Source organism: Cyprinus carpio, chromosome A20 (assembly GCF_018340385.1).
Source record: "Cyprinus carpio isolate SPL01 chromosome A20, ASM1834038v1, whole genome shotgun sequence".
Taxonomy (NCBI): domain Eukaryota; kingdom Metazoa; phylum Chordata; class Actinopteri; order Cypriniformes; family Cyprinidae; genus Cyprinus; species Cyprinus carpio.
In genome coordinates, this window is record NC_056591.1 from 10,541,575 (window position 1) to 10,565,279 (window position 23,705).

The following is a 23,705-nucleotide window of genomic DNA, read 5'->3' on the forward strand; positions in this document are numbered from 1 at the left end:
AGCTGTGTGAGGGCTTAGAGAAGTGATCACTGTGTGATTAACAGGAAACAGTGGTATGAAATCTTCCACGCTCTTGTTCGCTTCATTTATTTCTGCATTTGTAGTTTTTTTTTTCTGATGGAACTGGGGATGCAGGAAGATTTTGCCTATGTTTGAAATAAAATTCTAAAGAAGTGTTTCAGCTGAAGGAGTGTGTGCTCATTTTTTACAGATATTTAAAATAATAATAATACTAGTTTTATATATATATATATAAGGGTGTACATGTTTTGATGTACAAATATAATCATTAGTAGCCTTCCTTAATTTATGATAAGCTGACCTCAGTGTAAAAAAAAAGAACTGCTTCACAGCATGTATAAGTATGCTGTATGTCTATCTAAATGCTATGTATGTGTATAAAAATGTAGTCAGTACGTGACAGAATTAAATACTAAATGCATTTGAGATGCAATCACTTTGCTTTTAGCTTAGTGACATATGGCTTTATTGCATCTGTTGTAAAATGAAATGAGTTTTAATGTCATTCTGAAGTGTCACACACCATTACACACATATCAATTCAGTTTCTTACCAAGACAAATTATAACACTAGACTAGAATATTGCGAGTGTACGCAGACATTTCAAGATAAACAGACTCACAGTTCTACTTTTGAGTGCTTTGTATTTTAGACTCTATAATTAACATAGCAACAATGAAATGGAAACCGTGCACCAATGAAATCCACAGAAAACTGACTGAAAATAGGCCAACTGTCTATATTTCCCTAGCAAAAATAATAATAATAATAATATATATATATATAAATAAATATATATATATATATATATATATATACATAGGACAGAGGATAAAAAATCTTTATTTTCCCTTCTTCTCAGATTTCCACTGGTGTATATTTTGTGTACTTTATGTGCTTTTCCAACTGAAACGCAAAAATAATGACTGTTTTCCAACAGGTTTGAGTTGAAATACAGCTTTGTGTCATCTTTAAAAATGTAGAAATGCAAGAACATGTCTCCAAGTTAACGGTTTTGTCTGTTTTGTCTTCTCTTCCTGTCACCCGATCAAAAAGCAGCTCTTTCAAACACTTCTGCCGCTATATGAAATGTGTATGTTTGTTCATGTGTACCGTATATGTGCATATGTCTGCGGAAATGGCTGCGGGAATGTTGAAGTTCCCTTTAGAAGTATTGCATCAAAACAAGCTCTTGACACTTGCTACTCTTCACAGAAAGTAATTATTTTTCCAACCAATGGCAGAAAAGATTGAAGCTTAAAGCAACTGTTCTTTCTGTGGCACAGCTTCTACTGCCCCTCAGTAACCTTGATAAAAATAAAACATAAAAAATAAATCCTGACAGATTTTAATTACTTAAAAAAAAAAAAAAATTGTAAGTGTAAAAGGGAAGTTATTAGCTGTCAGTGGATCTGTTGCAGATGTTTGTAATAATTTGCCTGTTTATCATCTTGGTGTATGACCTTCATGTGGACAAGAAAAAAAACTTTATGAAAAGTATTCATAAACAATTATGAATGTCTATAAAAGTTCCAGCAGTTAAGTAGTTTCAGATTCAGTGAGCTACAGAAATGTGAATGGAAAATGAAGTATAGTCATCAAGGCTGAAATTGCTCGTCCGTAGGCCTTCAGTCCTCTTTCAGATGAACAGACAGAATACATACAAAGAGCAGTGAATCCTTTTTTCTATTTCTCAATCTTTTGGTATTTTTATCTCTTCAAACAGACTGGTTATTATAGTCACATTTCAAATTTCAAGTATATTTTTATAAAGTTTCAACTTAAAGTGGATGGCAACCCTGTCCTTGCTAGTCTGCTTTCACACTGTTGTTCCAAACTTCTTCTTTTTTTCACATTGCTTTCAGGGTCATTTTGAATACCTCTGAAAGTTTTAATCACAATCACCAGGTATCAAAGCTTATAATCTAAAAGTAAAGGCCTATTCACACTGACAGCGACCAAAAGTCATTTATTTACACTGAGCTTAGGCAAATTCTGGCTACATGAGCAGCAGTGACTGTTGCCAGTAACAACGTTGACAAAAGTATAAGCTTATTAAATTGAGCCTGAGATTTGATGTTTTTAAATCATTTATGTATTTATTTATTTTTGCTTGCAATTTATTTTTTTAGTTAGTTAGCTAATAAAAATGTTGCAGTTCAGTGTCAATAATGATGGCAGCTGTTTTCTATATAGGTTTAAGGTGTGTAATACAGCTTCTATCTATTTGAACGAGGAATAAGTCTCTGCTGTGCTTCCTTGATGTAAAAAGTTGGCATTCACTTGAATCAAACCAAACAAAATAGTTTCAATCTCAGGTCTGTGCCAAAATCTCTGAAAATTGTGTGTTTAACAAGCTACTGTGTGTGTATTCTCTAGGCCAAACTCATTACAGGTGAAATCAGTCCATAAAGACCTCACACACACATTTATGCAAGTGCAAACAAGTTATTTCATTGATCTTGCCTTGAGGGGTCCGTTCATGTTTGGCACAGGTACACAGGTTACATCCTTGTTTGCATATGCGTATGTGGGTTGCCTTTGATGGTGCAGATGTCCAGCTACTTAGTTTGAGAGTGAACCACTAATACACTTTCATGTTAACAAGCATGTTCTTTCAACAGCCCTTACCAGTAATGAGGCAGTGAAACCCGAATCAGACTCCATATTTGTGCATTTTATTGATCGCCAGCTCCAGTACACAAACAGCATACTGTAAACGCTGCTAGATATGTAATTAGATAGATAGATAGATAGATAGATAGATAGATAGATAGATAGATAGATAGATAGATAGATAGATAGATAGATAGATAGATAGATAGATAGATAGATAGATAGAGGGTTCAGGACAGAACCTGTCTTCTGATGGGCTTCAGTCGGCTGGCATCACAGCACAACTTAAGCATAAAACACAACTTTCTGGATTTGTTTTTTTACACTTGTGACTTGCATGCTTTATTGAAGGATTTGTCATTTCTGACTAAACAGGGTTTTTTTTCTGTGAAGAAACACTGACACTCTTATATGGGAGGTACAATAAAAAAAAAGAAAGAACAAGAATTTATAACACACACCTGGACTGCAAGCTGTGCATTCTTCTCTATCTAAACCTGCCAAAAATGTGTAAAGCCCCACATGTGTGCCGTTTAGACAGCCAACTCTCAGTCAGGATCACCTCCCTCTCTCTTTCTCTCTCTCAGATACAAGAGAAGCGGATTATATTGATGAGAATATGAAGGGAGGAGTGTTGGACTTGAGAGAGCAGGAAGCTTATATTCTGCATGCCCTTTTTTCAATAGAGTTATCTAATCACAGATTTACAGTATTAAGCTTAAATTTAGTTTAAATCTGTGCTTTCAATGGATTATACACTGATATCTTCGTAGATCTGCCTGTATCGTAATTCAGTAATGGAAACATTATGACACATTAATGTGAAGTGGTAGCCATTAGTAGAACAAGATCTTAATATTTTCTTAAGACATATTTTCTAAGTAGGTACTTCTTTTGAATAAGTAATTTGCATCCACTATGAAAAAGTATTGCCGCCTTGGAATTATAAGGTTTTGTCTGCATTCTGAGCAGTTTTGAGATATTGAGCTTCAAAGTTTTTGCATTCCATAGACTTAGAAAGCATTTTTGTTTTCTAAAAAAGGCCCAGCTTACAAAAGAAACCTCACATAATGTAAATAATTTGTCACAGAATAAGAATATGTGAATAACTACATTTTGATAAAACCTTATAATTCCAAAGTGACGCACATAGTTTGGAGAAAAATACAATGGAAGTCAATGGTTAATGTCAACTGTCAAAATTTGTACAGCCTTTTCAAAACTCATGTATTTCATGCACATTCATGACCCTAAATGAGAAATATTCACAAAATGTCAAGATAAAATGAATCGTTTAACCCGTATTTCAAACAGTTTGAAAATCGAGTATGGGCCAAAATAACATCATGACAGGGCTTCTCAACACAACTGTTTTCACATACTGTTTTTGCCTAATATATAGAAGAAAAGTATAAGATTTTGTGTGCAGCCAATATGAGTGGTGCTTGTCTGTGCAAAACATGCTGCAAAACATTAGAGTGAGTAAATGATGACATTTCCTTTAAGTATGAGCATCAGCATGCACTGTATGCACTGCTAAAAAACTCCCAATACACAGTGTGAGGCAAGAAAATAACTTACTAAAAAACATCAACCCACATGCACATAAACATGCAGACATAAAAATACATGCAATCTTTTTTAGGCCTATGAAAACTTCTCCAGGGTAGGTTTGTGTATTTAAGATGGTGTTGCCAACATTAAAATTTATTTATTAAAGAAATCGTGCCAAAAAAAAAATCGATAATTCCCAAGTATCTTCAAATGCCTGACCATCAACTGTGAGAATGAGGTCACAAAGAGACCGTGTGTTGGTTGTAGAAGCAGAGGGCTTTGAGCTTTCGGCACTGAAGCCAAACAGAAGCATGTGGCAGAGAGTTCATGTAGAATTCATAGGACAGAGGTCTCTCATGTTTTTTCTGCTTCTGAAGGGAGCAGGACAGATGTCTGAGCGTCTGTGACCCTCCGTCCCTCCTGAATGATTCAGACATATAGTAAAAGCCATTCCCAGATGGGACCGGAGACCTCTCCTCCTCATCCTTCTAAGAAGTGTTAGAGGAGTTGAGATGGGGAATACCTGTGTGTTTTTATAAATATAAACCGAGAAACCTCAATAGGATGCTACTGCAGTGAGCTGAATATTGACCACATGGTTATTTCTTTTCATCCTAATGGATGTTTTATAGTGTGTATTGTAGTGTAGTTGTTTTAAGGGTGTGTGGGTAAGCATGCTTTTTTAATTAAGGATGGGCAAAGTCTGAACTTTCTTCATCGTTAATGCCAGTCAGAAGTGAATGAACCAGTCAGAAGTGAATGAACCATTCACTGCGCAATCTCGGAGTTTAAGCAACACAAATATGTTTGGCACAACATGGTTTACCCCAGTAGGACCTGGATCAAAACCCTCTGTTATTCCTGGAACACTATTACTATCGAACATGTATAGCTTTAACCTTAAACCCGAAACCAGAGAATATGTTTTTGTTAACTTAATTTTCTGTTATTGTAAACTTACTTTTAAATGAAATATAAAAAGACTTATATTATACTGAGCGAGCACATTTAATTTTTAAATGTTTAAATATTTATATTTAACACAAATTAACTTAAAACAATCGCATGGTGCTATCAAGTATTTTCAGTAAAGTTAACACTTCAGGTTGTGCAATTATTTACTCAAGCAGACATTAAAAAAAGAAACAAGTTACAAGAAATAGAACTAAAATACAAATTAAGTATTTTTTTTAACGTATCTAACAGCAGTTTCAAATGTTTAAATAAACATTCAGAAAATGAAAAGTCCTCACTGTATGATTATTTGATGTAATTCATTAATATTGATTTGTTGCCATCATAGTTTGACTAAAAGCAGGCCTATACTTGGTTTTGGGACCAATTCTAACTATTACTATAGCATTTCGAGTGTTTATTAGTACTTACAAAGCACATATTAATGCCTTATTCTGCATGACTTTATTTTAGATCCCTTAATCCTACCACATAACTAAACGTAACTATTAATAAGTAGCAAATTAGGTGTTTATTGAGGCAAAAAAAAAAAAATGTAGTTAATAGATGGTTAATAGTGAAAATTGGTCCCCAAGCTATAGTAAAGTGTGACCCTTTTTTCTTTAGGCATAATTTTGTGTTCATATTCAATAGTAGATGGCTAATTAAAGCTACTAAAGTTATCCCACAAAGAGAAGTGAAGGGTATTCTCTTTTTCTTGGCAGTATTGTGGTGCAGTAGGATAAAACAGAAAGTGGCAGATCTATTAGGCTGTACAGTATTTACACTGCAAGTCCTAATGCACATATTCCACATTTTGATATATGTACAATTTCTCTTTACTCTGCCTCTTTACGTTCACTTAAGATGAAACTTACTGTGTTTACAGTAATTTATCTCCAAGATGGGCATTTTGACCATAAAGTGCATTTGAGCGTTGACATGCACAGCCACTTTACAGTAAGTGCTCTTCACAGAATGAAACACTGGAAAGCAGCTGTTGGCCAATGGAAAATAGCCGCATGGCAGGAAACTGAGACCATAAAATGGCATCAAGGCAAGAGGTCGGAAGTTCAAATTTTGCATGAATATATATATATATATATATATATATATCCTTTACAAATGCAAATCATTTAACTGTGACTATGAAAATTGATATTAAAAATGCAGGAAGATACATGTACAATAGCAAACTGGCAGTGCAGTCAAACTTAAGAGTGAAACTGAGTTTAGTATTCAGGTCATAGGACATTGACAAATAATGCTCTGTGATCATCTCAGGTTATTGTAGTAATGTTGCCACCACAAGGCTGTGTGTGTTTTTTGTTTTATACTCTGCTTTTGTATCCAGGGATGACTCCAAGCACAGAGTGAGTGATGCAATTGAAGCGGATCCCGTACCCGAAACACACACACACACACACACTGTATAAGGCACACAAACACAATGTATAAAAAACAAAACTTTAATGTTTTTAAAACAAGTCTCTTATGCTCTTCAAGGCTGCATTTTTTTTATCATAAACACAGGAAAATACTGAATTATTATTGCAGTTTAAAATAACTTCTATATTTCTATTTTATTTCCTATTTTTTTAATATTCCTATTTGATTTCCTATTTTTTATTTTATTTTCTGTATTTCTATTTCTATTTTATTTTCTATTTAAAATATAATTTATCCCAGTGATACCAAAGCTTGAATTTTAACACACACACACACACACACACACACACACACACACACACACACACACACATATATATTAAATTTAAATGTAATTTAATTAATTTAATATATATATATATATATATATATATATATATATATATATATAAGATATATAGAATATATATATATATATATATATATATATTAATTATTATTATTATTATTTTATTTTTTTATTTTTTATTAATAAAACCAATTAAAATTATTCAAATATTGTCTGGAAAATCTTTACTTTGTACTAAGGCATTTTTTTCTACTAGAATTCAGAATAGAAGAATATATTTTTAGTTTTAAATATAATTAAGATTTGTATTAAATATTACTTCATTTATTCATTTAATTTTATTGATAAAATCCATTTTATGTTTTTCTTTTCCGGATTTTAAAAACTGGTATAGAACTGGTATTGTTGTTTCAGGACAAGCAAAGGACATTTAGGAACACGTCCTACTTGTGTATACCACATTAAACAGTCAGTGTGAGTGCTAGAGATCTCTGTTTTTCCTTTTCAAATGCAAATCATTTAACTGTGACTGTGAAATTGATATTAAAAATGCAGGAAGATACATGTACAATAGCAAACTGGGAGTGCAGTCATACTTAAGAGTGAAACTGAGTTTAGTATTCAGGTCATAGGACATTGACAAATAATGCTCTGTGATCATCTCAGGTTATTGTAGTAATGTTGCCACCACAAGGCTGTGTGTGGTTTTGCTTTTATACTCTGCTTTTGTATCCAGGGATGACTCCAAGCACAGAGTGAGTGGCAGTGCAGTGGATGCGGTGCCCGTACCCGACACACACACACACACACACACTGTATAAGGTCGGTAAGTTTAATGTTTTTAAAACAAGTCTCTTATGCTCTTCAAGGCTGCATTTTCTTATCATAAACACAGGAAAATACAGATTTTTTTATTGCAGTTTAAAATAACTTTTCTATATTTCTATTTGATTTCCTATTTTTTATTTTCTGTATTTCTATTTCTTTTTCATTTTCTATTTAAAATATAATTTATCCCAGTGATACCAAAGCTTGAATTTTCACACACACACATGCACGCACACACACACACACACACACACACTCTAAAATCTCATTGAACCCAGGATTTTTGAATAGTAATGTACATATATTTCAAATTCATGCATTAACATACAGATTTTTCCTGTTTTCATAAACACCAACATGTTCAAATGTAAGGCACTTGTCAACCGTTAACTCTAATTTCTCACAATAAACAAATAAACTCACTAAAATCAATAAACTCAGATACGTACACATTAAAGCAGACATAACTTAGCCTGAAATAGAAAGTCGCAAACACAAACCCAGCAGCCCTACCAGATGGCATGTGTGTGTATGTATGAGTGTATGTGTGATATTTAGCAATATTTCTCCTCCCCCAGAAATGATTTTCAGGGATATTTCCCTCCCTCTGAAATGACAGATTGTGTGTGAGTGTTTCTCTTTATGACAGCGAGAGGGTGTGTGTTTCATTATTTAAAAGTATGCCCCCGTTCACACTGACAGCAGATGAGAGAGGAAAGAAAGGAAGCATTGCTTTCTGTGGAGGCTGTGTCTCTTTTTTTCCAAACAGTGATTTGCATTTCAGTGTGCTGCCAAGAAGCATGTTAACACACACGCACACCCTGAATTCAAATGCAGCACTGGAAGTTAAGTAGCATTTAAAGTTTTGGGGTATTCGCTCTAAACATCTTATCGCACTGGTGTTTATCGAGTTTATTGAATCTTAAAGCACCGATTCAGATCTGACGGACACGCGCAGTCTGGTACCATCATCCCTCATCATGTCAACAAATGATTTAAGTCATATATGGAAATCTTTTGACTTTTAAAAGTCAACTCATATTATGTTTTAGTATTTGTAAATACAGGGAATATAAATGAGTTTGGGATTACATAAAATACAACAAGGATTACAGAAGGATTTCTAAAAGACCCTAAGATTACTTCTTTTATGAAAATCATTCTACACACCAGACAAGGACTGAATTTGTTAGCACTAATATTAACTCTAAAAAGGGCAAGCTGCAAAGTAATCTAAAAAAAATTAATTTGCGTTGACAAAGATGTAGTGGAGAGCCAATGGTGCAGGTGGTGAGAGAGAAAGGAGGAGGAAGCGAGGTGGACCAGAGCTGGATCAAATGTTCAGCACAACCTGAGGGTTCTGATGGCTTGCCTTACATCGCCAGATCTGGAGTCGAGGGATGAGAGATTTGGTAACAATTTAGAATGATGTTCAGTTAACATTAACTAAAGGGATAGTTCACTAAAAAAACCACAGGATACACAAAAAACCGTTTCCAAAAAGTTGGGACACTGTACAAATTGTCGAATAAAAACAGAATGCAATGATGTGGAAGTTTCACATTTCAATATTTTGTTCAAAATACAACATAGATGACATATCAAATGTTTAAACTGAGAAAAATAGGTTGATTTTAAATTTCATGGCATCAACACATCTCATAAAAGTTGGGACAAGGCCATGTTTACCACTGTGTGGCATCCCCTCTTCTTTCTATAACAGTCTGCAAACGTCTGGGGACTGAGGAGACAAGTTGCTCAAGTTTAGGAATAGGAATGTTGTTCCATTCTTGTCTAATACAGGCTTCTAGTTGCTCAACTGTCTTAGGTCTTCTTTGTCGTAGCATCTTCCTCTTTATGATGTGCCAAATGTTTGTCTATGGGTGAAAGATCTGGACTGCAGGCTGGCCATTTCAGTACCCGGATCCTTCTTCTATGCAGCCATGATGTTGTAATTGATTCAGTATGTGGGCTGGCATTGTCATGTTGGAAAATGCAAGGTCTTCCTTGAAAGAGACGACGTCTGGATGGGAGCATATGTTGTTCTAGAACTTGGATATACCTTTCAGCATCGATGGTGCCTTTCCAGATGTGTAAGCTGCCCATGCCACACGCACTCATGCAACCCCATACCATCAGAGAGGCAGGCTTCTGAACTGAGCGCTGATAACAACTTGGGTGTCCTTGTCCCTCTTTAGTCAGGATGACATGGCGTCCCAGTTTTCCAAAAATAACTTAAAATTTTTATTAGTCACTGACCACAGAAACAGTTTTCCATTTGGGCCACAGTCCATTTTAAATGAGCCTGGCCCAGAGAAAACACCTGCGCGTCTGGATCATGTTTAGATATGGCTTCTTTTTGGGGGGGCCTATAGAGTTTTAGCCGGCTACGTCGAATGGCACGATGGATTGTGTTCACCGACAATGTTTTCTGGAAGTATCCATGAGCCACTGTTGTGATTTCCCATTACAGTAGCATTCCTGTATGTGATGCAGTGCCGTCTAAGGCCCGAAGATCACTGGCATCCAGTATGCCTTGACCCTTACACACAGAGATTGTTCCAGATTCTCTGAATCTTTGGATGATATTATGCACTGTAGATGATGATAACTTCAAACTCTTCGCAGTTTTTTCTCTGATAAACTCCTTTTTCTGATATTGCTCCACGATTTTTCGCCGCAGCATTGGGGGAATTGGTGATCCTCTGGCCCATCTTGACTTCTGAAGAGACACTGCCACTCTGAGAGGCTCTTTTTATACCCAATCATGTTGCCAATTGATCTAATAAGTAGCAAATTGGTCCTCCAGTTGTTCTATAATGTACATTTAACTTTTTCCAGCCTCTTATTGATACCTGTCCCAACTTTTTTGGGAATGTGTAGCTCTCATGAAATCCAAAATGAGCCAATATTTGTCTCAATTTTTTTACATTTTGATATGTTATCTATATTCTACTGTGAATAAAATATAAGTTTATGAGATTTGTAAATTATTCCATTCCTTTTTTACACACAATTTGTAACAGTGTCCCCATTTTTTTGGAATCGGGTTTTGTAAAATTCTGTTGTCATTAACTCACCTTCATGTGATTTCTAACCTGTATGACTTTATTTTAAAAGAATGTTTGTACCACAAAAAATCTTATTTTGTGAAAAAAAAAAAAATGGTAATACATTTTGGAATGATGCCCATTTTTTGGAGTGAACTATTACTTTAATGCATTAGGTATCATGAGATAACCAATACCTTTACAGCGTTATTGACCTTGATTAAAGTTAATTTCTCATATACTAATGCTAATTATTTAATTAATATACATTTTGATATTTTTGTTCAGTGATAATTCTGTCCGATATAATTAAAGAAAAAAGCCTTGTTAAAAATGAAGAAAATAAAAGCCTCATTAAAAGGATGAAATTCTTGGAAAGAAAACCTTATTAAGTTGTTTGGCATTATCTTTGAGAACTTTTTAGGGTGTGGGGGGGGTTGTAATAACAAAACAGTTTTAAATGGTTGCTGGCTTATTTATGTAGTTATTTATGTTCACAAGAATTAAAGAAGATCAACAAAATAATATGGTCCATCCAACATGCAGAAAAATTTACTGGAAAAAAAAAAACAAGTAATAGAGGAAACTCTGTAGATCCTTGTGACTTAAGGTCAAGGTTAGTTAGATCGTAAAAGCAGTGTTATTAACAGTGATAATTAAATAAATGCTGTACAAATTCTTCATTTTTCATTTCATGATGCTTACTGCATATTGAACCTTAAGTTTTACCCAGAACGTTTAAGAAAATGTATTTTGTCATGGTAAAGCATCTCCATTCCCCGCTTCCTAGCTCATCTCCCACTTGGACAGCATGGGTCGATTTTTAAGTTACGTTACAGTAGCTGAGGTGCATATACGCTAGTCCGCTGCTGAGTTCGGCCTCTGCTGAGGACATTGGTGATGCGGGTGCCTCTGCAATTTTGGGCAGAAATCCCATTTCAGAGACAAACTCTCACATCAGGACCATCTCTCCAACAAACTGAAAACTCAATATCAACAGGGTTACAAGCAGTGTATCATCCACACTCACAACTCCACACACACACACATCACACACACACTCAGTAGGCAGTGTATTGGGTGGGTGAGCTGTGCGCAGTGTAGCGGAGTTCAATAGACAAACGGCAACCCGGCCCACCTGAAGTTATGTTGACCAAGAGAGACCGGCATAGGGCAATTTAGAGAGGCGGGGCTCGAATGTGAGAGAGAGAGGGGAGTGAGTGAAGGACAGAAAAAGTAAATCCTTATTCATTTCGCATCGATTCTTCTGTTCCATCATCTCAGGCAGGAATATGTCTCTCTCTCCCCAGTTACGAGTTCCTCTGATGGCAAGATCTCCCTGTAAGGCGCTGTGTTGCCAGCGATTGGGTTGAGCTCAAGGATGGGAAATGAGAGCGGAGCTGTCAGGCTGCCACTTCTCTTTAGTGTGCCTGCCAAACTGATTCTCAGAACAGCGGATCCTGAACTCTCTTCCAGTCAGTCTGTGAGTCAAAACAGAGCAAACAACGGAACACATGTTGTCCTGCGAATACGCTTGTAAATTAAAAGAATAAGTTTATTTGAAAATGAAACCACTCGTCGTATTAACTCACCTCCATATCATTCCAAACTCTAGCTGTTATTTTTTTATCTTTTTACAAAGAGATCATTAACATCTGTGAATGAAAGATGTATGTAGATGTTTTTCACTAATCATCTCCTCAAAAGATCAAAGAGGTCTGTAATACCTTAAGGTAACTATCTATTAGCATCCCAGTCTTCTCAATGCATTTGATCAGCAGGTGCATGTGAATCGAAATCTTCTATCTTTGCTCATGGATGCTTAGCGTTTGAACCAGAGCAATACATGCTGTGAACGAGCGATCTGTTGTTGTGATGTTGCGATTTCACCTACTGTTAAATACTGCACACATTTTTTTTTTTTTTAATAAGTGGGAAAAACGTTTTCAGAAATAATTGCTTAAATTTGTGTGTTGTTGCCCCAAAAAAAGCCATTGATGCCATCAGAAGATTCAATTAATCTAAGTGGAAATGACTGGGAGCTTGGTTGTTCTTGTATTGTTTGTTTTTTTTGTGATATATATACAGTATGAAGTATGACACGATATATCACACATGCAAGCGTGTTCGTTTTTTCCCAAATATCAGCACATTGCAAATGTGGATATGATTTTTCTACAGCAGTAGAAACCAAACACCACTGTTTCAATGGACCCCAAAAGATTATCTATGTGCAGTTATGTGTTTTTTTAGGTTACATTTTAGCCACCAATATCTGCCCCGGACTGTGTAGCATAGACGTGTGAAAAACGTCATGGTGAAACCCCCCCGGCGCGAGCGGGCGCCGTGATTGCAACGCTGGTGTTTTGTTACTGAATGCAGCCCACATTTGTTTGAGCAAAATCAGTTGACGTTGTGACTGATTTCAGTGGACCCCCAATTCATGATACTAGTCCATTGCCTCATTTGTGTATTTAGTATTCATTTATTTTTAAATCATTGACATATTTCTAATTGAATCCCACATTCTATTTAAAACAATAATCACATTGCATTATTTTTGCCAAATTGTTTAATGGCAGTGTAAATGCATTCAAGTCGCATCTGAGCTGCCCATTAAACGTCTGTTGTAAATATGTCTAAATGCTCACTTCAGATGCAGGTTTTTGTGCCACCACTGCAGTGCACAAAATAGATTTTGTGATACTTGATTCACATTTGATTGGCTTGGGAATAAACGCATCTGCATAAAGTGCATAAGAATGTTAAGCCCTGCATTAATTAAATGTAAGAATTTGACAAAGCTTACATACACCTTTAATTAATGAGAAAAAATGCCCAGACTTAACGGTGAAAAATGTCCATGGAAATCAATTTTCGTGGGCAAATTTTGGCTTCTTAATGTCAAAACTTTATTTCTGTCACGTGGGATAAGTTACAGTTTATGGGCTACTTTCAGCACAATTTTGTTGTTTGTTTGCAGATCAGCACGTAATGGCTGTCATTTTCATGCAGCGTAAACATTCTTCCTGTGTGCCACAGGTGAATGTTGGCAACAAGAGGGTAAATAAATGAGCAGATTTAAATTTTTGGAGGGAACGATTCTCCTACACAAAATACTGTTATCAGAGGCATTATGGCATATTTTAATTATGCTATGCATCATTTTAAACAGGGGTGAAGACGTTTTTTGGACATTGGAAAACAGTGCAGGATGCTTACCAGCTATGCATGTAATGTCCCCCATTCCATTGTTAAAACATACATCACATTGCATATTTTTGCAAATTTGTAATTGCAGTGTAAAATGCCATTCAAGGTCGGCATCTGAGCTCATTAAACAGGTCTGTTTAAATAAGGTCCTAAATGCCCTTCAGATGCAGGTTTTGTGCCACAACTGCAGTGCAAAAATCGATTTTTTGTTGATACTTGATTTCATTTGATTGGCTTTGGATAAAAAGCATCTGCTTAATGCATACTGAATGTTAATAGCCCTACAATTATTTACATGTAAGAAATTTGACAAAAGCTTACTACACCTTTAATTAATTGAGAAAAAATGCCCCTATTAAAGTAAAAATGTCCATGGAAATCAATTTAGGGTGGGCACTTTTGCTTCTTAATGTCAAGCCTTATTTCTGTCATGCGTGGGCAATTAATGTACAAGTCCTTATGGGCTACTTTCAATCACATTTTGGTTGTGTTTGCAGCTCAGCACGTAATGGCTGTCATTTCACTGCAGCGTAACATTCCTTCCTTTGTGTTCCATCAGGTTTAATGTTGGCAACACAGGGTAATAATGACAGAATTTAACATTTTTGGAGTGGGGGGACCTATGTCTCTAAACAAAGAGTACTGTTTATCATCGGCATTATGGCATATTTTAAATTATGCTAATGCATCCTTTAAAACATGGTGAAGCGTTTTTGGACTTGAACAGTGCAGGAGCTTACCCAGCTATGCTTAATCTAGAGCTGTGATTAAACAGTAGAGCCTGAGAGGTGGAAGTCTCTCTGTGTGTTTGTGTGTGTGTGTGTTGTGTGTGTGGGTTGTTGTGTGGTGTGTTGTAGTGGGGTGTGTGTGGTGTGTGTGGTGGTGTGTGGGTGTGTGTGTGTGTGTGTGTTGTTTGTGTGTGTGGTGTGTGTATGCTCATCCAGCAATTTTTGACAATTCACCAAGGATGGAATAAAAGCAACTCCGGATTTAGAGATTTGGTGGGCGAAGCAATAGCCAAACGCTTAGCTAATGCTGAAAGGTTGCCCCTTTTTTATTAAAAAACCTGTGAAACAATGTCACATCCTGCAAACAATGGCAGTGTTTTTAATCCTTCTACTTCAGCCTGGTACCACTCATTAATATGGTAATATCAGTCATTTAATATTGGGACAGAAGAAATTATATAACTTGCTTGCTTTCAAAAACCTGCAGTGCTGTGCATGTGTAAAAAGGCTTTGTGTATGTGAGTGTGTGTTCTAATACCACTATGAAAAAAGCTGATTAGCTAAAGTCTGAGAATGATTAATTAACACATATTTCCATTTTATAGTTCCCTATCAGTTATTGAGGTAAGATGCATTTTTTAATGAACTGCGGGTAGAGGTGTGTGTTTTCTCAAGTGTGCCGTACACATTTGCATGTTGTGTGTGTGTCGTAATTCACTGCTTGAGGAAGGTCTTATTAAAACACACTTTCTCTCTCAGCTAAGGTTTATCTTGAGAAGTTGAAAATAATGACTTCATTCCTTCTATCTTTCACATACCACCCACATCCAAACACACCACCACACCAAGTTTGATTAGTTATGTGTGTGTGTCCTCCAAGCAACCTCATTACTTCATGAGGTTCATTAATTCACATCCTTTAGTGCAGCCCGTGTGTCTATATGTTGGTTTTTCCAGAGTATCTCAGTGTATTGTCTTTGGCCTGTGGAGTTTAATTGTTTGAGGAGTAAAGTCTCTTTTGAACTTTCAGTTCAAACCAGCTTTTATTCGCTCACCACCAACAATCTAGTTTGCAACCAGGCACTATCTGCACTGAAAAAAAGCAAATGAAGCAGCTGGGTAATAATGGAGATTAAGTATCAATACTGATTCCAGACTTAACTGGTGGGTCTGTATGTTTGTTGATTCACTAAAAAGTAACCAGCTCATATACTGTATGTCATTTGTTAGTAAATCGGGCAACTACAGATTGTGGGATTTTTTTCATTAACTAATAAGAACGCGCTCATGAGAGGTCTTTTTTATTTATTGTGGATGCAGACTACACTGGAGGCGCTGTAAGGTTTTTGCTTCACTAAAATGAACCACTCATATAGCTGCTCATGTTTTTGTGTGAAGTATGGCCCCGTCTGTACTGTCTGTTCGATTGCCTATTTTTGTTAGTCATTTTTAAGTGGAATGAGCAACACTGGTTCGCTGTATGTTCTTTAATCACTAATAACGACCATCCATAAGAGTCTTCTGAATCAGGCTCACTAGGGGCTACCATATGTTTTTTGAGTCCTAAACAGAACCAGCTCATAAGAGTCATTTGTTTGTGATTTGGATGAGTTGGGTTGTTATATTGTGGTTTTGCGGGGGGGGGGGGGGCAACATGCCCATAAATACAACTCAGTAGAGTGTGGGTCTTCTCTGGGTGGTCACTAGGGTGTTGCTGGACAGTGGCTGGTGGGGTTCTGAATGGCTGCTAGGTGGTTTTAAAATAACAACAGGTCAAACCTATGCAGCAGCTTCAGTTAGTTCAGCCGAATGCAGTGATATCATAGGATGGGGTAAGCACTGGTGTTTTCACACAGCCACTGAAAATATAAAGAGTCAAAGATCAATCTGGAGATTATAAGAATCAATGTAAGAATCAATGCACCAATGTATTAGTGCAATCAAATACATATTACCTTTAGTGAATAACAGATTTGTGCATGCTACATGATACTATAATAAGGCACATTTTATTCATGGTGAATTCCTCCTCAGTATATTCAGTGTGGTGGTAGTGTAGTCTAGTGGCTGAAAACCTGAAAGGCTGAATGTTCAAACCCCTCATGGGTTTCTTCATGTACTTTGACCATTATGTCCTTGATAAAACCACTTAACCCCACCTTGCTTCCAGGGGAAATGTCATTGTAATAAGTGTACTGCAATTTCACTTTGAAATAAAGTGTCAACTAAATGACTAATTAGTGTGCTTTTTGCAAATTCCCCGCCCCCCTGGTGAGGGCCACATTTCAGAAACTTGTACTGTTCATGAAACCCCTAAAAACTTGTCCTTGTTGTAAAAAGCTTCATTAAGGCACTAAATAAAGTTTAATTCCACATCTAAAATGCCAAAAGGTTTAAGAATTATGAACTTACACTACGAGCTAACAAGAAACATCCTCATATTTCTGGATAGATTCTTCCAGTATCTCTAATAGAAGGTTTGCTCAGAGTTATCTGGTCTTTAATAATGTTCTCCAAAATGTTTGCATGAAAGCATTTTATACATTGTTAATAAAAACATTTTTTTCTGAAATGTTTTAGCTGGACATTTGTCTACACCTTTTTGTAAATGTGATTACTTATTTCAGAATGTGCAGAAAACATTCAAAGTAACATTCCCCATAATGTTTGCAAAAATAATAAAATGGATGTCCCATTAAACGTTCAAATAACCAATTTTTTAAACATTATATAACTTAATTGGAATGTTTAGCAAAATGTTCTTAGAACATATTTTTATTAGCTGGGTCCATGGAGAATTTCAGTGTTGGTTCCAACTGATTTATGATGGTCTCAGCTGGTTTGATGCTGTTTTTTTGTTGTCAATCTGTGTGTTTTTCCTGTGTAAATCTAGGACATGGGATGGCTGTCTATGAGTTTTTACCAATGAGGGAAGGCATAAATGAGTGAGTCGTCATTGAGTCTGTAAAGATGGGCTGACAGGTTTTAACTTTCGGCCGCTGTTTTATGTAACAGCACAGGCTAGAGTGCAGCAGTGCTTCACTGTCAAACCAAATCCGCTATGAATAAGACAGATGGGCAGATTTAGCCCATACTAACGAGAGCCCTCATGGTTCTTACTGCGCATGCATGTGTGCGTGCCGATGGCCGAAGAAATTGGATGACCCACGCTTGCCTTTATCATTCTTCTCTTTCTTTTTCTTTCTCGCTCTTTTCTTTTTCACACTGTGGGGGGGGGGGGGCAAGAATTGCAAGTCTTTTGTGAACTATCTAATATTTGTTATCATGAGACTCCACAGGCGCAGCTCGGCCTTGCCAACACAGACATAATGAATCCAAATAAATCCCTTTCGCTGGATACTGCCGATCCTAGCGCCATCCCGAAAACAGACGAATGTGCAACAGCTAGTATTAAGATGAGCCGAGGTTGGTTAGAGAAGGATGAGGTGAATCGAGGACGGCAGGAAGGGATTTAGAAATGGTCTGGGGATTCCAGGTTAAAGCTCACCTGGAGAATGAGGTCTCATGGGCTTTGTTTGGGTTACATGGACAAATCCAATGTAATGTATCTTCTCCTATCAGTGGCGCGCGACGTGTTTAGGCCATATCTAGAGCCGTTTTTGCTATTCTTCATTCAATGAAAACTAACATAATGACTGCAACAATTAATCGATAAACTAAACTACATTTTCCTACATTTTCATAATCAGTAACGCATTTGATTATCTGTCAAGCACGTGTGCGAAAACATCTGTCAGTCAAATCACTTTATAGTTATGAATATGAATAAAACAGATCTGGAAAACACAAATTGAGCTGTTTTTTGTTATCATTTTGTTTATCATTATAATTAAGTGATTTTAACCCTACTTTCAAATGGTAAGCATCTCGTTTTTATTAAATCAGTTTTTATTTCAGTATTAATCAACCCCTTTTTTGCTCATAATGTTTAATTCCCAGTTAGTAACTTTGTTTGGACTATTGTTTGGCTAAACATACTTAAAAAAAGATATTATATCGTGTAATTAACTGCTTTTTATGACTTATGTTAATGGTTTCTTTTTGTCTTTTTTGTTCTTTTGGGGGGCTTCATGGCCCCATGGACCCCCATCCAACTTTCTTTTATGTTATATTGGATTATACTATTAACAACACATCTCTTTGGTGTTCTACGACAAAGTCATACACGGGTCTGTAAAGCGACAATAAGGGTGAGTAAACAATGACAGATTTTTAATTTCTGCGTGAATTATTCTATTGTAAGAGCTAGCGCTTGCTATAAACTGTGGGGGTAATAACCATGCTGCAAGCTCTGGTGATGGAAAATATAAAATAAAAAGCCCTCCAAACAGAAAACTGCTTAATTAGATGGAATATAATATGGGATCCAGTTCATTTCTCTATAAATGAAAACAAAGTCTTAGAGGCAAATAAAGCATTGATAAGCGGATAAACCTAAGAATCCCTCACTGGCATTCTTCAATGGTTTTAGTCAGAAATAACCTCTTTGTAACCCTGAAGTAATATTAGCATAGGGTGTTAGCATCTGGCAGTGAGGAGGCAAAAAGGTGTGTGATCAAACATTAAAATGATCATTAAAGAATCATTGCAGGTTGAGAAGCTCTACCCGCATGGCCCTATAGCTCATGTCAGCCACAGTCTTTCATTATCACAACATTAATGCCACCCCGCTAGCGCAAATGCTAATGCTTTTTAATTATGCCATTATCCATCAGAGAGACGGGCCATGCAGAACACAAACTGAAGTCATTATCTGATCTGAAACTGGGAGCGAGACCAGTGTCCATCCATCACCTAGCAAATACACACACATGGCAGTCTGAAAAGGGCATTCGTCTTATGGGATATAGCCTTCATTGCCTTTAGTCTTCACCCAATAGGGCAGGTTTTCAAAGTCTGACAGTTTCTGTTTAAAGAACTGTTTGGACTTACCGTTGTGTATCTTTCACTGCCATCTTGGTTGTTAAATTAATTCTTATACTTTTAGTGTGGGTAACAGAATAGTTTAGAAAGAGCCAAAAATGATGTCTTATTATCTTGTGTAGAACACCTTGACAAACCCCAAACTGGAATAGCAAACCAACATGAATGTCGTCTTAATAGAAGAAAACCTCACTAATCTTCATAGGAGAATTTTAAACTTCAGTAATTCTTCATTTTGCTGACTCACTTCCTTACCTGAGAGGCCTTGGGATTCAAACCTATTACCTAAATCGGCAACTAGGTTAGTCTCCGCCCCCATAGAACGTCCTTAATGTACTCATTGATTGGATGTCAGCAGCATAGACCATGGTAGAAAGCAAGGGAAGTAGCTCTTAACACTCCCCGTCCTCTTCTTCCTTCCCCCTATATCTCCCCTCTCTCTCTCACTCATAACCAGCCATTCAGCCAAGGATAATCACTTTTTGTACTCCAGACAGAAAATTATGTTCAGTAGAGAGCGAAAGCCTACAAGTGGAAGAGGAGACAACACATTATGGGTTCCTGCAGAGCATAGCAGGACACTCATCTCCTCAAGTGGAGAAGATGCAGTGGGAGTAGAGGTGTTCTCTACCAGAGGAGAAATGGGGGATTTATTGACAGAGCTTTTAAGGACAAGTAGAAAAGGGGCGACTAGGGCAGGTAGGAGGTCTGCAGAGATGAGAAGCAGAAGTTTTGCTGTTGAATACTGGGCTTGTCCCCATGGTGCGTGCAGCTTTAGAACGCCATGGGGAGTCATGAGTCCAACAGGACTAGATTACCCGGGCCCTCTTCGTATTATCATATGACCATTCATGCATCTCACACGCACACATAAACAGCTAGTTCCTGTGCTTGCTTATTTGAGAGAGTAACCCTCCGAAACACCCCCCACAGAGTACATAGCCTCTTCTAACCATACAGTATCGTTAGATTCACAGGAAGACACACCTCACTTACTAGGACCCATGTTCAGATTTGTGTATGTGGACCCCAGAAGGGATTAAGAAAGATGCTGAATTGTGAAGCATTTTATTTTCTCAGGAAAGGCATTAGGAGAACGGACTCGAGACTGAACGATAAGTCCACCAGAGGCTTATTCAAAAGGACCAAGTGTAAGCAGGTGGCTTTATCTAGAATGTGTCCTGCATACACAACTGGAAACCCATACACAAGAACTTCAAAATTGATCCACAATTAAACAGAACTAGGTTCTCAAGCATCATTGATCATCCGCTTTAAGTGCTTTTTTCTTTTGTAGTCTGAAATGTTTATGGCAGAATATCCTGTGATGATTTCTCTGGGCCTTGAAAATAGTCATGTACTGGGCAGTTTTGTTTGGCCCAAAAATATTCTTCAATCTGATGCAATATTGGGGAGAAGGGGAGATAAGATCAAACGTTCCTGGTGGCAAAAATTTCTGTAAAATGATATTCCATTTATTTTTGCATGTTTTGCAACACATTAAATTGAAATGTCCAATGAGTGGCGCTAAAACTTCTTTCAGTCAAGCTATGAAAAGGAAATAATAGTTGTTAATGTTTTTCTGTCACTAGTGTCCATTTCAGCCAGAAACTGCAGTGAATTGTATAAATAGGTTTTTGGAGTTTTGCAAAAATGTAGGTAGAGGCACGGTTTTCCAATGAGTCTATGTCAGCCAAAAGAGTTGAAGAAAAAGCACATGGATCACCACAGTGAAAATAATGAGGGAAATACACATGTAATGATACAAACAGAATATAAATAACTCAACAGTGCGAGGAGAAAAGAGTGTTTGCCAACGACTCATCAAAGCTTTGGAATGAAAGCTTCCACGTTTGGGTTCGCAACTAGAAAACGGTTTGATCACTTCTGTCTTTTATTTATAAATTTTTTTTTTTCATTTTTTAGGTGATGAAAGCAATCAGGATCCCCTGTGATCACAACTTGGGAGTTAAGCATGCAGGTTACCCGAATCATGAAAGGAGCCATGCGATGGCAAATAATTAAACCATCCCTGCACTTCATAAAGGCCAAAGTAATGAGATTCAGGCTTCTTGAGCTCCTTAACCAGATTATTAAGCAGTGGTGTAGCAATAATATAAACCAGCAAACTACTCATGTACCAGAGCTACTTTACATATTTGCAAAAATGCATTAGTCAACAGAATCATGCATGCCCTCCAATTAGCAGCAAAAGCACAAAGAGAGAACTACAGTGAATGCTGTATATTTCAGCTGTGTGTGGGGCAATGAATGCTGTGTGTTTCAGCTGTGTGTTGGGTAAAATAACACTGTATATTACTGGTTATAAAGGGTTACAAAAGATTAGAGCAGTGAACCTAGTTCTTGCTCAAAATTAACACTCACAAACACGAGTAGAAATTGGCTTTGGTGGTTTAATGGGGATCTTCACCAGTTGACTGGTAACTTTATTATGAACCTGCCAAAACAATAGTCACAAATCGAACTGTAAGCATGATAATCAGACCCTTGCTAGTGGAAGTGATTTGAGTGATTCTACTAAAGAAAACATTGGTCATGACACATTTTCTAACATTTACATTAGTATAATATTTATCAATAGAAATTTATCTAGGATGGCTAAGAAAATAGAAGTTACATCTTAAAAGAGTCATTATACATGAGTCATACAATAGTCAACATTTCATAACTATGACTTTCACATATTTGTGAAATAGTGTATTTGTTATGTAAATAGAATGTACACTGATTATTATGACCACCTTCCTAATATTGTGTTGGTCCCCCATTTGCTGTCAAAACAGCCCTGACCCATCAAGGCATGGACTCCACTAGACCCCTGAAGGTGTGCTGTGGTATCTGGCACCAAGAAGTTTGCAGCATAACCTTTAAGTCCTGTAAGTTGCGAGGTGGGGACTCCATAGATTGAACTTGTTTGTTTCCACAGATGCTCGATTGGATTGAGATCTGGGAAATCTAGAGCCAAGTCAACACCTCAGAATTGTTGTTGTGCTCCTCAAACCATTCCTGAACCATTTTTGATTAGTGGCACGGCTCTTTATCCTGCTGAAAGAGGCCACAGCCACCAGGGAATAAACAATCCATAATGAAACAAACATTATCTGCAACAATACTTATGAATTAATTAATTAATGAGGCATTTAGGCCACTGACTGGAGACAGTCATGGCCTAATGGATAGAGAGTCAGACTAGTAACTCGAAGGTCATGGATTCAAGTCTCAGGTCCGGTAGGGATTGTGGGGGGAGTGAATGTACAGTGCTCTCTTCCACCCTCAAAACCAGGTGAGGTGAGTCCCTTGAGCAGCAGTGTCCAACTGCTCCCCAGGCACTGCAGCAAGACGGCGGCCACAGTACAATGGTGTCAATGCGCTCACCACACACCAGCTACAGGTGGAGAGGAGAGAGAGCCAATTCAGTGGATGGGGATTATTAGGAGGCCATGATTGACAAGGGCCAGTGGAGGGAATTTGGCCAGGACACCGGGGATACACCCCTACTCTTTACAAGAAGTGCCATGGGATTTTTAATGACCACAGAGAGTCAGGACCTCAGTTTAATGTCTCATCCGAAGGACAGATTTAAACCTACAGTTTAAGCCCCAAACGCAACAAACATCGCTGTGCATCGTCACAAATGCTTATCATTTACATGTTTTTAAGCCTTGCCAGTTTAAACATTCAAAAGAGTTTAAGCGTTTAGCAGGATGCTATAGTTCATTTATGTGAGTGAGGATAACAAAATAAAGTAAAACTGTGACATATTATACCCAAAAATTCATAAAACAGACTACCACCAAAAAAATTACAAAATAATTTAACAAAAAAAATTAATAAACTTTGACCCGAGCATGTTTTGCTTAAGGGTTTTTTTTTTTCTTTTCTTCATCTTCTTTAATTGCTAATGCAACCTTTTTACACCACAGACCGAACAAATTAAGTATTGCTTGGTAATTGGTTGAGCTAAATTGGTATAATCTTTACATTTCAATCAAAGTTATCTTCCATTATCAAGATTAATTTGTTCTGACACAGTTTAA